The sequence below is a fragment of the Brachyhypopomus gauderio genome, chromosome 8 (genome assembly GCF_052324685.1).
Source record: "Brachyhypopomus gauderio isolate BG-103 chromosome 8, BGAUD_0.2, whole genome shotgun sequence".
Taxonomy (NCBI): domain Eukaryota; kingdom Metazoa; phylum Chordata; class Actinopteri; order Gymnotiformes; family Hypopomidae; genus Brachyhypopomus; species Brachyhypopomus gauderio.
Window position 1 is genome coordinate 6,083,592 of NC_135218.1, and position 16,041 is coordinate 6,099,632.

A 16,041-nucleotide genomic window follows, 5' to 3' on the forward strand; every position below is an offset into this window, starting at 1 on the left:
GAACAACACTGCGAAACTCGCTTCAAAGCAACTCTAAGAAAAAAACACACCAGACGAACAATGTAAAATGAAAACGGATCGTTTCACTGAGTGTGGACGCTTCCTTAAATAGACAACACAGAACAGGAAAACAAGACAAAGAAATGGGCAAATACAAAGAGAAGAGGTTACTGTGAATGTGAATGAAAATGTGCTTAGCAACCAGCTCGCCTTTGGAACAAGCGCTTAATTATGTAGCATTGGGCCTTATGGCAAAAAAGGCAACGACATGACATGTTAAATATGTAAATAACTCATGTGGGCAAGTAAGATTTTCCAAGGATTAGTCCATTAATGTGTTAACTATTGTTCGTGGAAAGTGCTTTTAAGTCTGTGTAGACACAACCTGTGTCTCCACTCAGTCTCCCAATAGCAGACAGCACTTGAAGCGTCTGCTGTCACACCCCCCCCTCCCACAAACACACAAGATGGAGTACTGTATGTCACTATGACTTAGACTTTGAATAATCGAAGTGCTTAATACAGCTCAATAAACTCAGATTCACCTTGTCTGCATCGTTCCGGCAAGCTGTGTTTTCTTGTACTTATGACTTTACCCTAGATGGCTCTTATTTGGAACACAGGCTACCTAGTGAGAATATGGTGTTTACATTAAATGAAAGTGATAAAACATCATAAAAAGGTTTGCTTAGGACATTTTTCATATCAATGTTTACATCAAGGATCCGTCTAGCATGGGAAACACACCCCTCACGCAACTGATGAAAGCTGAATACATTGTGTCATAAGGCATACACGTCATGTTGCTCCTTACACGTTTATAACATAAAAAATATATTCAGGAAACAGCCCATATGAGACTAACTTGCAGATTGAAATCTACTTACTGCACACGTGTGCATATGAAAGAGAGAGAATGACAGAGAGAGAGAGGGAGAGAGAGAGAGAGAGAGAGAGATCTGATGATGACGGTTCAGCAAAGAACAGTCAGCAAAGATTCTTGTTGACCAAACTAATGGTGTGAACACAAGCAAGTTTGTTGTTTCTCATGCAATCTGATCACTAACAGGCATTTCAAGTGCCATGCAATGGCGTGGTTACTTTTATCCACTCAAATTACCACAAGTTCTCCGGTCTTTTGTCCTTCACTCCGATTGTATACCGTCCACCTCCACAGACACAAATATTCAGACTTCTCCTTACTTAAAAACAGGGGGTTGATTATATGACAGTGTGACATACATGTTCGCTCCTAGTAAATTGATTTAATTGAATCTTAATTTACACATCCCTTTGGGGCAAACTGTTACCAGTGCATATGGGGGCTTTGTATTGATTTCCACTCAAGCTGCGAGTCTACTGTTGATCCAGTGACAAACACAGACCGCCAAACCTCAAAGCAACTTTAGCTTCCAAGCTAATCAAGTCACTGAACAAAAAACAAATGTCAAATCACATTAGTGAGCTTTTTAGAGGTTGGTTCTGCTGCAACGTGACATGTTCTTTTAGACGTAACCACTTTTTTTTTGTTTCCCTTGGTCTTTCTCCAAGAGAAAAAGCAAGTTATCTTTGAGGAAGCAGGTTGAGGAGATCCTTTGTTCCTAGCCCGCATATGAAAACCTGTCCAGCAGGGTGTTAGACCAAATTCAGCTACCTGTCAAATTACATACCAGGATCACAAGTGAACTGGATGTGCGATGGTTTCATATGACAACACCTGCTAATCCTTTACATGTGAATTAAAATGGTTTGAAAAGATAACAAAAGGATAATGGTCAACATTCAAGATGAGGTAGCGTTCAGAGATTTTTATCCAACGGTACTGACCCAAACGTCCTGTTATTTTAGTAGGCAGAAGAGCACAGCTTATTCTATAGTGTTTTGCGGTGTAAAGGTTCAACTTTCACGGAGTCCATTAAAACAGCCTGACAAACAGACTCTTATCTACGCTGGCTGAGAACCAGCAGTGGAATTTCTGGTGTCTGGTATATTGAATCGCAACAGCTTACTCATTAGGAGTGAAAAAACAACCTTAAAAATCACAAAGCCCATCTGTGTTCGTCCCGAGTTCATGCCTGTGTCCCCTTGTGCGACCTCTGGCGTCATTACAATCCTGTACAAAATGTATCTCTCTACCCAGTTTTCTGTGACACAAATAAACTACCAGTGGTTATCAAATCCAGGACCAAGATCAGAGTTCCTGAGTTCCTGCCTCAGGTGCTCTAGCTGGGCTGTAAGATCATTTGACTGAAAAGTCCCTGGATGCTCAGACTCATACCACAAAGGCCAGCTTTATTCCATTTGGGGGGCAGCTTGTGTCATGTTCTGTCTAAATGTGGCCAGCACTGGGTCGGTCTCACACACAACAAGCAGGATGTCACAAGTAGCCCCCTCCTATTGTTGGGTCTTTTTCAGGAAACAGGAAGTCCAGAGACCACAACAGTGGAGGGAAAGACAGAACCTTTGATAAAGTTTCAGCTCCCGTGGTTCGTTATAATCACCGTCCAGGGCAGCCAGACTGGAGTTTTAATCAACGCCTGCTATGTGCTGCTCTAGGAAAACAAGCATGCACATGTCTCTGTGGTCACAGCGTGCCATGGGTACCTGCCCTCGGGTTTTTTGTTTATTGCTGTGCAAATACTTCACCAAACTGCATGATGCAAGAACTACTGTGCAAATATTACCATAATGTTTCTAATCAAATCAGTAACCATAACTTCCTTATCCGTCGACATGCGGAGAGATCTTATGTCTTTATGTCTGGTTTCTACTTTCTTTTAATAAAAAATGAGTGGAAATTGTTTTAAATGAGATTAAATATAAATTCTATCCTCAGTCTTTCAAAATGTTCGAAAAATCTAGATGTTTTATCACTGCTGGCAAATAAGTCTTATTCTGGTATTCATCATTAGGGCACTTGTCTCACACCTCAACTGACCACCAAATTACAATCAGAGTTTAAATATATATGTATATATATTCCACATATGTATATATATATTCCACAGAGTTCTAGCCGTCTACATAATACACATGACTGATATAATAAGAAAAAAGATCGCTCATAACACAACGACGAGCCGGACCATCACAACAGGGTCAGAAGTACGAATTCTCTTTCCAGTACAAACCTACCACAAAAGTAAAAAGCGGTTTAAAAACAAAAGCTCAGTTCGTGTACCACACATTAACAAAGAGAGCCGACCTCTTACCACTATTGCAGTCTCCCAGCCCAGGTTTGACAAGTCCGCTCGTTCCGGTTCTGTTTATTTGTTTTTTGCGGAGCCGGAGCTCTTCACAGTTCACACATCTTCCTCTCCGGAGTCATCGGTACGCCGCAAAGCCACAAAGCGTTACGAAACACATGGTTCTTCACGGTTGCTTTTGTAATGAAGAAAGATCTGTCGACACAGGTCCTTATCGCGCACGGTCCCGTCCATTCATGCGCCAGCCCGTCCCTTCCGCCCCCATCACAGCCCGTCCAGTACACCAGTTGGCCACCATCACCACCAGCAGGGCATGACCGCTTCAAGTATCAGCAGTGGGTGACAGACCCATGCGGGACTGAGAACAGAGTTGTCTACACCTAAATAAGACATGTCCCTTAAGTTTTTAGGTCGTGGATAACAGATACTTTATTTATTATTTGAAGTGTATCCCAAATTTAAATACAGGTTTTGCAATACTGCTTCGTTCGTTTCGGATAATTAAGTAAATGATGACAGTATGTCTAGCTTTAGTTTAGTCTTTTTTATGTGAATTAGTTACATATAATTTGGCTTCACTGAAATCCCACTTCAGGTGCGAGTATGTGCGTGGGTCTTTTGTCTTGACTGCGTCCTCAGGTAGCAGCGCGGTCCTTTGTTCAGCCCAGTCGTGGGAAACTCCCACAGTAATGCCCCGTCAGGTCCGACCCACCCTCACTGATGAGGGACAGGCTTGTGCCTTACTGAGAAGATGCCGATACGAGAGCTTGCATGGCAGGTATTATCACAGCAACAGTGAAGATATTTTTGAAAAGTATTGTGTGTGTGTGTGTGTGTGTGTGTGTGTGTGTGTGTGTGTGTGTGTGTGTGTGTGTGTGTGTGTGTGTGTGTGTGTGTAGAAGTGATGGATATGGGCTGCAGAGATGACAAGATCAGATGTTGGAGTGAAACTTCTGAACGCCTCTGTATATTTATGCCCCTCAAACCTCTAGAGGACACATTGCTGAATGGTGGGCCCGGGGGGCTCACGGCCCCATCCAGCTCCGTGATTTCACCCTTGAGTGAGTGAGATGGCGTTGTCTGATCCCTCTCCCCACCCATAATGATGTGCCTCATTACGTGGTGCCATGGCTTCACAAGTTCTCGGTGCCCAGTGCAGTGACCACAGCAAAGTCTCACCTCAGCAGGCAAGACGGAGAAGGGTGGATGCGGGTTACGACTTCCCAAAACACAACAGGGTTGTTAATGAGTTGCCATGGATATCTCAGTCATCTGAAAGTAAAATAGGAATACATTTTTTGGGGTAGTGGACCATTCTATACACATCAAACAGCCAAAGTGTCAGGGTAGTGTTTGTACTGCTGGTATCACTGATACAGCCATGTTGCTAATATTTTTGGGCATGTCCATGTCACTGTGAGGTTGACACTGTTGTTATAGTGGCTGATGAACACAAATCATTCATAGCAACAGCTGGCCTGTGGTGTCTACCTCTGTACATACAAGTAAATGTTTCTAACACAGTGGGTATGTTGATAAAACACAAATATATGAGCTAAAATACATCAGTATTTACCATTGATTCTGTCATACACACACCAATCTATCCTACACACAGAGAGGAAGGGGAAACCATGGCTGTCTGTGAGCTTATTTGTATACGGAGATGTCTAGTGACTATGGCTTTGCCCTAAAAGGCAAAAAGTGTGGAATAGGCCATGCAGAAACAGAAAGAGAGAGAGGGAAAGTGAGTGAGAGAGTGTGTGTGAGAGAGTGTGAGTGAGAGAGTGTGTGTGAGAGAGTGTGTGTGAGAGAGTGAGAGAGAGATTGGGAAGGAAAGGAGTGTCAGAGCTTTGGGACTCCGTAACATTCAGAACAATAGAAAACCTCCCGAAATCATTAAATCCACCACTGTGTGGAGAAAGGAAGGAATAGAAAACGAAAGGCAGTTTTGTCGTACACTGGTTATGCCCACATATGGCACGGACGATTGTAAAACCCATGTGCGATATGAATGTAAGAGACAAAGGGCTCGTGGCCAGTGTTCCCAGGAGACGCGTGTGTGTAAGTGTACAACAAAGGACCGTCGTGTCCACTGTCTGCTTGGCACTCGTCTGCCTCTGTCCTCTCTTCTGTGACAGGGAGGGACGAGGCAGGAGGGGGAAAACACTGTTTCTGTCTGTCAGTAAAAAAAAAATACACACACAGACCGTAGAAAACAGTCTCCCTTCCAAAATGAAAAACCCAGACACCTCTCTACAGCATACACTAAACAAAGGGTGTGTATGTCTGTGTATCTTCTGTTGTTACCGTTTGCAAAGAAAGACATACTAGCTAATATTCTAAGAATGTTATCAATTGAATCCTAACTGAATTCAGACTGAATTTGCAATACATTTTAAAATAATCTGTTATGTCTAAATCTTTGCACCCACCCCATCAGACATTATTGGAAGACTTCATTGCAAGTCATACCAGTACATAAAAAATGCATTGGACAATTAAACTGAACAAAAGGATTAAGTTGCTGGCAATATCTGGATAGATGTAAGCACAAAGCTGATCTTCTAAAGCTAAAACTAAAGCAGTTGACACGAGGCTGTCCCCCCCCTCCCCCCACCTCCCCGCCCCCTGCTGACTGGGAGTTCTGGAGGAGTGTAATTAGGCCTCCTCCTTCATTGCCATGTGTGCAGTGAGCACCCCAGCACCCCCAAATCTCCTCCTGGCCTTCAGACCCCCCCCCCCTCCTCCGGGGGGATTACCGCAGGCCTGTCAGATCCACATAGGCCATTCCTCTGCTGTTTTGTCGTTTGCATGTATTTACACGTGAATGCAGTGGTGCCAGACTAGGGCATTGACAAAGGTGGTTTTCACGCTTGCTATTAACAATGAAACTAAAAGAATCAGATCATAGTTGTTTATATGAACCATCATTTTTTTGTGGGTAAGTGTGCATTAAGCTATTGGAAAAATAGACTGTTTAATATTAATGGCCTTGTTAGATTTCCATGACAATACATTTTGCAATGTAAGGTACTATAATAAATTCCTAATAGGCCTAGTATTGCCTAGTAAGAAGGAAGTCATTTCACATGTCACATTTGTCATCACGCACTTTATAGATATCATTGAAAAAATTTAGGACCTATAACAAATAGCATCGAACACTAAATTGGATAGTAAACTGCAATATAATTGCAGTCCATGGATATTAAACGGAGTGGGTCATACATTCATCTGTTTCTGTAATGGAGCAGATGTTAACATGGGGAGGTGACCTGCCAAAAGCTCATTGCCACCCCCCCCCCCCATCTGACTGTCATTCATCCGGCAAACATATTATAATGGCCTGTATGATCCGACAGCCCGCGGGCATCAACAGAGTCTGTCATGTATTGTAACATCCTTTCCTAAAATCTGGACCTCTATTAGATCTAACCATGATAAATAATCTAACACTTGTGTACATTGTAGCCCTAAAGCACACGTTAATACATGTCTTGTCAGAATATGCAGAGCAGATTGTTTACATTTTGAATAAAATTTCGTGAATGAGACTTGAAAAGGCCAGATATATGAGTCATGTTTCACCTAGAGCTATATTTTTCACTTCTGCATGACTGAACTGGACATATCAATCCTTTCATTTGACACCTGGATTTGTAGGTCATAAAATGGGCTGTAAATACACAGCCCTACACTTATGAGGATAATATCACAGAGCCATGAGGCACCGCTCCACATGAATGCTTAAACTATTGTATACTGACATCTAGTGGATGAAGAATAGACTGCTTGTTGAATAGGCCAATTACTGACGATAAAATATTTGAACAGCCCTGAAAACCATCTGGACTTGAAAACCTGAGAGGCAGTGGGGAACCGTCAGGGCCCTCTACGCCCTCTCAGAGGGCCTAAAATATTCTTAAATAATTATCCAATTTTATTTTATCTACTTACAGTTTGACAATCGACATCTAAACAATTACAAGAATATAAGCAAATAAATTATTCAATCGTGTCTATTCAATCTGTGTTGGAAGGTGAGGGGTTAAGTGGAAGCCTGTGAGCCTGTGTCTCCCCCTATCAGGACGCCTGCTGTTCGTTTACAGAGGGCCTGGCAGTTATAATTCAGCGCAATACCAGTTTCAAATGACAGCAAAATTGACCAATCATATCTTCTCTCTTAGTGGGCGGGCTTAACTGTATGATAATTTCCGCCCGCTGTGGCGACGCTAGCTGTCGTTAGCACCACCGCTAGCTAGTTTCGATTCATCCCTTTGACGTCCTCGTGCGCGCTGTTTACATATTCCGCTTCCGAGAACCACGGATCTGTGAACCTTTTTTTGTTTGGAAACTTATTTTGCTTAAGACGTTATCTAGTACAGATATTATTGTTTATTGCGTTTTTAAAGCTGTACTGTCGTCTGTTTTTCTTTATTCTTTATTGCAGTTTAGTAAGAAAGGAAACAATTTTTTTCGGGGGGGGGGGGGGGGGGTAGCGGGCCCAGGTTTAAAGGTCACGGTTCGCTACTGCTGAGAGGAGTCATCAGGCATGTGCCATTAAGCTCACTTAATCCACATTTGTGTGTTTAGGGACTTGCTGTGTGTTTATGTACTTATGGGGTACTTATAGGTTTAAGTGTGGAAGTGTGTCACATTTTGCAAATAAGAGAATGCCTAGTGTACTTGACGTGAGAAATGTTCTACACTATATGTAGAACAGGACCATACCCAGATGGCGGGAGGTTCCTCAGCAGGACTAATACTGATCTCACATCAGTTTTCCATTAAACATCAGGAGGAGATGTACAGCTATACTGAGATATGTGACTGATAGGTACGTTTAGAGAGTAATTAACCCTCTATGTTTGATAAAAACTGCAATCAGGACATAATGATAAGGGAAAAGCTGAAGATAGCACAGGCATGAAGGTACCCTGATATCACAACACCATGAACCCCTAGATTTACAACTTTAGAGATGATTTAATCATGTTGTCGTGCTAGTTAGGATTTTGGCTGCATTCCAAACTACCCGGAATTTATATCCGCAACTCCCAGAATGTCCAGAAGACTAACCCTGAGGCGATACAGACATGGAAATTGTGTTTGTAGATAACTTCTCTGGAAGGACATGCATCATCTGAACCATGGAATACAGGGGCTAGTCTTACATAGACAACTCCAGCCTACACGGCTTTCCTCATCATGGTGGTTAAACGTACCCCAGCGCAGTCGACGAGCCTCGCAACTAAATCTATTTATAGGGTAAATCACTTGGGACAACTAGACATCCTCATTGTTATATTATCCTAGTGCTTTGGGTTGGTTAGTGAGGCCTTGGGCCACTCAGTCATATGAAAATGTGTCTGTATCCTGCTCTCCCTCTTCAAGACTTACCTTGATGCTTCAGGCTATGAAGCACAGTCGATCTGCGGGAACTTGCAGGCTACCTACACAAGAGGTCTGGAGAACTGACTGGCTACAAGGAAACTGGGTGCAGAGGCATGGTGACCCAAAACTGACCAAGAAGTTCTTCCTTCTGGAGGCATCTGGATCAGACAAGTCAGTCTAGAGCCCCCATACTCAAATAGCGGCTATCTAACAGCTATCCATTTCTGGCCCGCGAGCTGTTTTGAAAAGTGTTTTTTTTTAGGAATATTTTTTTTCAATCGCGTTATCCGCTCTTATTTTGAAATCGCCTTTATGGCAACAACAAACAGGTAGCAAACGCCCAAATGCGTTCGCCACACCCCCCCCCCCCCCCCCCCCCCCCCCCCCGTAACCGGCAGACAGAGGGTGGAATTTATTTTAAAAGAACCAAAAACAAAAGTTTATAACTGACCCATTCAAATACAGCAAACACTGCATGGTGTCAGAAAACTATAAACACAAATGAGAAAATAGATTCCATGTGAGTTCCATGGCTGATCACAGACTGGAAATCTTTGAAATTGTAGATTTCCCCATTAAATCAAGCTGAGGTCCTGGTGTGAAATACAATGGTTAATGCTTTCATAGTACCCCAGCACAGTTTTCTAACAATTTTCTTTTACAGTTTTTGACGACTGCTAACGTGCGTTTGTCCAATCTGTAGTCACATTTTCAAAACTCCAAACACAGTGAACACAACATCAGTTTTCAGTGGCTATACTATTAGTTCAATTCATGTTGTTATGGCACAAAATGCAGTCATTTTACATGTTTTTATAATGCTTAAATTTTCTATACACACAAGGTTATCCAATAACAAAATTCTGGATCGTTTTTGTCTTATTTACAATTGCTTGTACACAGCATGCCAAAAATGAAAAACTAAGGTTCAAAACCTTAAATATCGTATAAAATGCCAAGTTCTGCAAAACAAAGGCAGCTGAAAAGTTATTACTGTTGTACACATTTTTTGCACATATAGATAAATGAAGTATAGTATAAAATATATATATATATATATTTATAAAAAGTATAAAATGAAGTACAGTAATGTACCAGGTCAGAGAGGAGCAAATATAACAATTTGTCCTGCAATCTCAAGTGCTGGTTTGGTCCTTCACAAATGCCAGATTGGTCCCTATAACAGTGACCTCCTTCTTTCGTTTTTGAATGAACTCTACCAACTGGTTCCAGAAGCAGAAAGGGAACAGGTGAGAGGAAACACGAGGACATTTGTGATGGGACGATGTAGCATTTTGTCATTCACATGTCATCACAAAGAGTGATGTCCCTTTTCCTCCCGCCCTACTCGCCTTTCCTCAACCCCACTAAGGAACTTTTTTCAGTCTGGAGGTGGAAGGTGTATGATCATCGCCCCCATGACCAAATGTCCCTCCTGGATGCAATGGATCCCGGCTGCAGAGACATTTCAGCTGAAGACTGCCAGGGGTGAATAAGGCATACCAAGCTTTTCTTTCCCAGGTCCATGGCAAGGGCCAACACCAGATGTGATGTGGATGAAAACATGTGGCCAACTGCTGAAAGCCGTTTAGATTAGACCTAACAAGACTGTTCAGTTTTGTATTCTGTTTTTCCCCCTTGTGTGGCTTTTTTTGTATATGTGTATTCTTTTGTATGTGTGGGACCATGACTAATTATGTTTACAATTACGATAATTATTTTTTGGGTTAGGCCACAATTTACAGTAACGTCCCTAATACAGTAAAATATACCCTTTACTGCAAAACTGACTCCTTTTTTTGTCTAATCTACATTCCATATAGTACCTAACAGTAAATATCACTCATTGTGTAGGCAGTGTATAATTTGTTAATTCCTGGCCACACTTTTGAGTCAGACCATTCCAACCAGGTCATACAAGAGACATTCAGTCAACACAACAACCATCGCTGCATGGTGTAGACTCTATGGGCCCTAATACAAAGAGATGTCCCAAAGTACATTTTTGCAGGACTGTGTAGCAGAGCAATCTAGAAGAAGCACTTTCCCCTTACTGACTGAGTCCCATTGTTGAAACACACAGTCACCAGTTCTCTACCTAATCAAATTTCAATTGACCTAATATCAGCTCGTAAGCAGTGAGTGATACCAGCAGAGACACACGCGTCTTCTGCATTGGTTGGCCATCTCTGGGTCATTCAGGGATAAACGTAGAGTCAAAAGGTAGGTTGGCTAAAGCTTTGCCAGTTTATGTGTGTGTCTTGCAACATTATTAGAATAAGGTATCATAAGGAGTACAGGGTGGCTTTGTGGAATGAATGTATTTGTAGCTATTCAGGTCTTATGTATATCGACCATTGTTTACTTATATGAATGCATGAATGAATATGAATGGTCTTCACTTAATTTCAATGTATATATGTATATATTCATAAGTCAGCTAGCAAGCAGTGAACAGAAATCTGTCCGCTTTTTTTGTTCTCAATTAACCGAGGTGAAAAGCCCAAAATGATCATCAGGTACCAACAGTTGTCGACTATGGGTGATTATTATTACTTACATTTAAATGTAAGTATGTATTACATACGTTTCTGAAACCTAAGGAAGCGTTACAGATAGAAATCAGCTTTTACAGTCAAATCACACAGACCAATGAGATGCAGCCAGTTTGCACACAGCATCCTCTCTATTGGACACTACAGTGCACCAGGTACAGGGAAGGGGAGGAGATTAAGACCAGAGTAGCATCCATCACCACACACACACACACACGTACACACATCCACACACACGCACCCCCCCACACACACACACACCCACGCACATGCACCCCCCCCACACACACACACCCACGCACATGCACACGCACCCCCCCCCCCCCCACACACACACACCCACACACAGGCGCGCGCACACACACACGCACGCACACACACCCACGCACATGCACACGCACCCCCCCCCCCCCCACACACACAGGTGCGAGCACACACACACACACACACACACACACCCATTCAAACATACACACACACACACACACACACGCGCGCACACACACACACACACACACACACACCACACACACACACACACACACACACACACACATTCAACAGGACTATTTACTGTAACCAGTCAATCCAGCTGCCATTTTTTCCATTGAGGCCAGAACTTAGCAGATGACAGATTTTTATTTATTTTTTTGACAGGTTTTACATTTATTGTCAGGAATGCCACCTGATCTTTCTTAATCAACCTCACCTGCCCCTCATTACCATCTCAGTTGCGAAGTATTGCCGACTCATGCCGCGTACCAAGCCTTTCTATATCCTGTCTGCTCTCCTGTGTCCTGACCCTCGCTTACGTCCCCGACCTTGTCTCCTGCCTAATCCCTCTGTACCTCCTGACTTCTGCTCCCCCGGTATGACCCTGGACCGTCCTGACCACGCCAAGAAAACTCTGTTACTACTGATCCTAGTACTCGTGATTCACCTGCCTGTGTTTGTACCAGCGTCTCATTTAAATAAAAGCGGTGTTCTTCCGCATTTGGATCCCTCTCTGCCTGTTCAATACGTTACAGAAATACTTCGCCTTCAAATGGATCCAGCAGAAGTAACCATCGCGACTCTCACTGAAACGGTCCGCCAACTCACGGATATCATACGGAGTCAGGGAATTAACATCGCTGCCCTTCAGGAGGCTGTCCGCCTCGTCACGACCTCTGCTCCCACCTCCGTGAGTGTTCCTGCAGCAGAACCGGAACGCTACGATGGATCTCCTGATCGCTGTCGAAATTTCCTCATGCAATGCTCCATATACTTCACGTATCATCCAGCCCGGTTCCAGGCCGAGTTACACAGAGTCCACTTTATCCTGTCGTTCCTCACGGGAGTAGCAGGCGCCTGGGGTACAGCGTTGTGGGAAAGCCAGGACCCTGCCCTCCAGTCGGAGAGTCAGTTCACCGCAGTGTTCCGGGCTGTTTTCGATCATCCCGCGGACGGACGTGATGTGGGAGATCGGCTCTACGAAATCAAACAAGAACAACGTAGTGCTGCCGATTATGCTAGGGAGTTTTGTACGCTAGCTGCAGGAAGCGGTTGGAGTGAATCTGCCTTGAAAACGGTTTTCCGCCGTGGTCTGCGAGACGACGTCCAGGTTGAACTCGCCTGTCGTAGTGAAGCCCTCACTTTATCAGAGTTTATCCAAGCGTCGATTAACGTTGACAAGTTGTTGTTGACTTACCACTCCAGTAAGACTGACGCTCCTGTTGCTACGTCTGGTGCACCACCTTCCAATGTATGTGCTCCGAGTCTTCGGATGTCAGACGAGTTCGTGCAGCTGGGCAGGTCCCCACTAACATGCCGATTGTTACTGAAGTATAGTCAAGTTAGCTTACCCGTACAAGTATCTTGGGGCGGCATAAATACTAACCTGTCTGCGTTAGTTGATTCGGGTGCAGCAGGCGATTTCATAGACCAGGACCTCGCCTACCACTTACACCTTCCCACCGTACCTATAGATCCCCCCGTTAGAGTGAATTCACTGAATGGACAGCCTATAGGAGAGGGCGTGATTACGCTACGTACCTGCCCCGTAGAGTTGCGGGTAGGTCTGTTCCATAGTGAGATGAGAGAGTTCTTCCTCATATCCACGCCCCGAGATCCCGTCATACTCGGGTTTCCGTGGCTATCAATGCACGACCCTGAAATCTCCTGGAAGAAGCGAGAACTCGTACGTTGGAATGAAAATTGTCTTAGTAAGTGCATGCACCTACCACTCAGGTCCTCCTCGGTGGAATGCCCCGACACTCCTCTCTCTGACGTCATCCCCGAGCAGTATCGCGCATTCGCTGACGTCTTCGACAAGGACAGTGCCTGTCGTCTGCCTCCTCATCGTCCCTGTGATTGCGCAATCGACCTCCTGCCTGGAGCCCCCTTACCTCGTAAGACGAAACCTTACCCCCTATCACGCCCTGAAGATCAGGCGATGGAGTCCTACATCACCGAGGCTCTGCAGAAGGGGTTTATTCGACCATCCACCTCCCCGGTTGCTGCTGGTTTCTTTTTCATCGAGAAGAAGGATGGGGGATTACGACCTTGTATTGACTATCGTGCCTTAAACGCCGTAACTACGAAAAATGCTTACCCTCTCCCCTTTATCACAGCCTCCCAAGAGCGTCTGATGGGGGCGAATATGTTCACCAAGCTGGACTTACGCAGCGCTTACAACTTGATCCGTATTCGAGAGGGCGATGAGTGGAAGACAGCCCTTGTTACCGCCAGAGGGCACTACGAGTACTTAGTAACTTAGTTCCAAGCGTTTATGGACGACATCTTCCGTGACCTGATCGATGACTTCGTGTTCGTTTATATAGACGATATCCTGATTTATTCCCCGTCTGCTTCTGAACATAGCCGACACGTCTCTGCAGTCTTGCAACGCCTTCGGGAGCATAATCTTTACGTGAAGGCGGAGAAATGTGAATTTCATCGCTCCTCGGTGACGTTTTTAGGATGTACGCTGTCCCCTGGCCAGATCTCCATGGATGCACAGAAAGTAGAAGCTGTCTTGAACTGGCCGACCCCTCGTTCCACGAAAGAGCTGCAGCGATTCCTGGGATTCGCTAACTTCTGTCGCCGTTTCATCCAAGGATTTGGTGAGTTGGCTACCCCTCTCAATAATCTCTTAAAGGGAGGGAGGAATCGGAAATTCACCTGGACTGCTGAAGAGGAACAGGCGTTCTCACTCCTCAAAAAGGCGTTCACGTCAGCCCCCATTCTGCACCTTCCTGACCCCCAACTCCAGTTCATCGTGGAAGTCGACGCCTCCGAGGTCGGAGTGGGCGCTGTTCTCTCTCAAAGGCAGGGAAGCCCGCCGAAACTATACCCCTGTGCCTACTTCTCCAAAAAGCTGACCCCCGCGGAAATGAACTACGACGTGGGAGACCGGGAACTCCTGGCTATTAAACTCGCGCTCGAACAGTGGCGTCATTGGTTAGAGGGAGCGGAACACCCCTTCATTGTATATACCGATCACAAGAACCTGGAATACCTGAAGTCAGCCAGACGTCTAAACCCGCGACAAGCAAGGTGGGCACTGTTTTTCTCCCGGTTTCGTTTCACTGTCTCTTACAGACCCGGGTCAAAGAACATCAAAGCCGATGCCGTCACGGATCCACGAAAAGGACGAAGCCACTCATGAACCTGGACGTATTCTGCCAGAGTCCTGTTTACTCGCAGCTATTCGCTGGGCAGTACAAGAGGAATTAGACGAGGCTTTGCGCACTGAACCCAGTCCGGTGGAATGTCCGGAGGGGAAACAATACGTGCCCGTATCCCTTCGGGGACGCATCCTACAATTCGCACACGATACGGCGGGCACAGGCCACCCAGGTATTACACGCACATGACACCTGATCTCTCAGCGTTACTGGTGGCCGTCCTGGGAGGATGACATTCGTGATTATGTGCTGGCGTGTTCCGTTTGTGCTCAGACCCGTACTCCCCGTGCACTTCTAGCAGGAGAACTCCTTCCCTTACCTGTTCCTCACCGGCCATGGACGCACCTCGCGGTTGACTTTGTGACAGATTTGCCCACGTCGGGAGGTAATACTGTTGTTACGGTAATCGTAGATCGATTCTCTAAAATGTGCCGTCTCATTCCTTGCCCCAAATTACCCACTGCCATGGATACAGCTCTTAACCTCTTCCATTACGTATTCCGTATTTATGGTTTACCCGAGGATATCGTCTCAGATAGAGGGACACAGTTTACGTCTCGAGTCTGGAAGCAGTTCTGCAAACTCCTTGGCATTACTGTTAGTCTGACTTCAGGCCACCACCCCCAGTCTAACGGAGAGGTTGAGCGTTACAATCAGGAGTTAGGGAGGTTTCTCCGACAGTACTGCGTTTCTCAACACGACTGGCATATATACCTCCCATGGGCAGAGTACGCCAGGAATTCCATTATACACACCGCAACCAAACTCACACCCTTTCAATGTGTATACGGTTACCAACCTGCGTTTTTCCCGTGGGACAAGACACCGGCTGATGTCCCCGCCCTGGATGAATGGTTTAAACACAGTGCCCGTACCTGGGAGCTAGCGCATGTACACTTGCGGCGTGCCCTACACACACGCCGGCTCAATGCAAACCGTCGTCGTCTCCCCGCGTTGATTTACCACCCGGGACAGAGAGTATGGCTGTCGACACAGAACCTGAACTTGAAGCAACGATGTAAAAAACTCAGTCCACGGTACATCGGCCCATTTAAAGTGCTCAGCAGAGTTAATGCCATTACCTACAAGCTTCTTTTGCCGTCACATTACCGTATTAACCCTGTCTTCCACGTCTCTCTCCTGAAACCGGTTCACTACAGCCCATTCACCGTGCCCCCTGTGTATGATAAACCTCCGGACCCTCTGGAGATTGAC

The 16,041-nt window shown here is 45.0% G+C and overlaps 2 protein-coding genes across 3 annotated transcripts in view; one reads left to right on the forward strand and one right to left on the reverse strand.

The window, feature by feature from the left end:
- The window catches only part of frmd4ba (FERM domain containing 4Ba), a 45,032-nt gene extending 41,531 nt beyond the window's left edge, over nt 1-3,501 (reverse strand). Inside the window, exon 1 of the mRNA XM_077014043.1 lies at nt 3,213-3,501. The gene's annotated coding sequence lies outside the window, so the exon portion shown is untranslated. The remainder of the gene's footprint in view (nt 1-3,212) is intronic.
- Nucleotides 3,502-10,763: 7,262 nt separating this feature from the next.
- The window catches only part of mitfa (melanocyte inducing transcription factor a), a 41,230-nt gene continuing 35,952 nt past the window's right edge, over nt 10,764-16,041 (forward strand). Inside the window, exon 1 of one of the 2 annotated variants that reach the window (XM_077014047.1) lies at nt 10,764-10,826. The gene's annotated coding sequence lies outside the window, so the exon portion shown is untranslated. The remainder of the gene's footprint in view (nt 10,827-16,041) is intronic. The other variant, XM_077014050.1, reaches the window with a different exon arrangement.